Raw genomic sequence first — 2,500 nt, forward strand, 5'->3', positions numbered from 1 at the left:
AAAAAAAACAAGAAGAGAAAAATAAAAAAGCGAAAACGAAGAAAAGAGAAACATGACTAGAATATGACAAAAAAAAAAAAACTAACCTTACACACACACACACACACACACACACACACACACACACACCTGTCAGCACAACCACAGCCACCACCAAACACACCACTTAACCAAAATACCACTAAACACACACACACACACACACACACACACACACACACACACACACACACACACACACACACACACACACACACCACAACCACCGCCACCACCATACACGCCTCTTAACCAGAACACAAACAGGCATCTCTTCTCACCACAAAACCACATTTGTGTTAGCCAGGAGTGGACAGCCGCAAACTGCCCCCCCCCCCCACATCCAGCCCCGCCACACCTGTGCATCGCGCCGCCAGGTGAGGATGACACTAATCAACCCACACCTGTGACTAATCCATCCACACCTATGTTTTTATTTTTTTTAAGTAAATGTTCAAGGTAATAAATAAATGTTAACCTAACCTAACTTAATTTAGCTAACTTAATCCTATCTAACTCACACCTATGACTAATCCATCCATATCTCTCTTTTCATTATTTTTTTTTAAGTAAACAGTTCAAGGCGACATAAATATGCCTTAAATTAACCTAACCTAACCTAATCTAACCTAACCTAACCTAACCTAATCTAACCTAACTCAACTTAACCGAATCTGAGCTAATCTAACCACAATCGATCCACACTTTCTTTGCTGTGTGTAGTAAAGTGTGTTTATGTCAAGGCATAAAGATGATAAGTGGATAAATAATAGAAAATAAAACACGAAAAAAAAACGAGGAAAAGAGAAACATGAATAAAATATATATGAAAAAAAAATATCGATATAACCTTACACTATTCAACACACACACACACACACACACACACACACACACACACACACACACACACACACATACACACACACACACACACACATACATCTACTGCAAGTTGAAGACAAGGTTATGCAAAGTTTTAAAGCACAGAAAAAAAAAAACTTATACAGAAAGCTTTAAAAATTTATGCTACAAAAAAATGATGTATGTTTGAACGCATACAATTAGTTCGTTTTATCTGAGTTTATGTAATAGGAAAAAAACAAACAAACGAACAAAAAACAAGAGAAAAAAAAACATGGAAAAAAACATAACTCATTTAAGTATGTATGTATGTATGTATGTATGTATGTATGTATGTATGTAGTGCGTAAGTATATATGCATAGAAGAAGTGCCACGTGTAAGGCTGATGTCCTCTTGCAGTTCCTTTTATTTTCTTAACGTTATCTATTTATCAGTCCACTTTCTCTCTCTCTCTCTCTCTCTCTCTCTCTCTCTCTCTCTCTCTCTCTCTCTCTCTCTCTCTCTCTCTCTCTCTCTCTCTCTCAATATCTTTCACCTTCTTTACATTACTCATCACTGTATTTATCAACTTCGTCTTTCTTATTCTTCTCTTTCCTTTTTCTCTCCTTTCCTCTTCCATCTAAACACTTAACTGAAGAAAACTGATCTGATAGAGAAGTAAGTCATTAAAGTGTCATAAGTGATGTAACAAGGGTCATGTAGTAGTAGTAGTAGTAGTAGTAGTAGTAGTAGTAGTAGTAGTAGTAGTAGTTATAAGGACACAAGGCTCTTATTCACTGTTCTCATTGAATCTAGGAAAGAGCGAGAGCGAGAGAGAGAGAGAGAGAGAGAGAGAGAGAGAGAGAGAGAGAGAGAGAGAGAGAGAGAGAGAGATACAAGCATTTCAATAACATACCCGGAAAAATCACAAAACTTTCACCAAATGAGAAAACTAAAAGTAAAAAAATAAGAGAAAGATTAAGAACAAGAACACGAGAGAGAGAGAGAGAGAGAGAGAGAGAGAGAGAGAGAGAGAGAGAGAGAGAGAGAGAGAGAGAGAGAGAGAGAGAGAGAGAGAGAGAGAGAGAGAGAGAGAGAACGTAGACGCCCTTAGAACAACAGAGGTGCCTGTGTGTGTGTGTGTGTGTGTGTGTGTGTGTGTGTGTGTGTGTGTGTGTGTGTGTGTGTGTGTGTGTGTGTGTGTGTGTGTGTGTGTGTGTGTGTGTGTGTTTGGCGAGGATGGGCGAGGCTCAAGTAATATTGTGTAAAGGAGGCACTTAAGAAACATGAAGGAAACAGGAATAAAAACAAAAGCGAGAAAAGTAAATGTAAAGATTTCAAAAGGCGTGGAGAGTGAAAGGAAGATGATGAAGAGATGAAAAGGAAGAGAAGAGAAGAGAAGAGAAGGGAATGGGAAGGGAAGGGAAATTAAAGATGGAGAATAGAGGAAGAAAAAATTAAAGGAGAGCAAAGAAGTGAAAGGGAAATAAAAGGTAGCGTAAGAGGAGGGAAAGGAAAGAAGGAAAAGGAAACTGGGAATAAAGGAGAAAAAAACTGGAACTAGAACAAGGAGTAAATATATGCATGAGAAGAGAAGGAGGAGAAGGAGGAGGAGG

The sequence above is a fragment of the Scylla paramamosain genome, chromosome 40 (assembly GCF_035594125.1).
Source record: "Scylla paramamosain isolate STU-SP2022 chromosome 40, ASM3559412v1, whole genome shotgun sequence".
Taxonomy (NCBI): domain Eukaryota; kingdom Metazoa; phylum Arthropoda; class Malacostraca; order Decapoda; family Portunidae; genus Scylla; species Scylla paramamosain.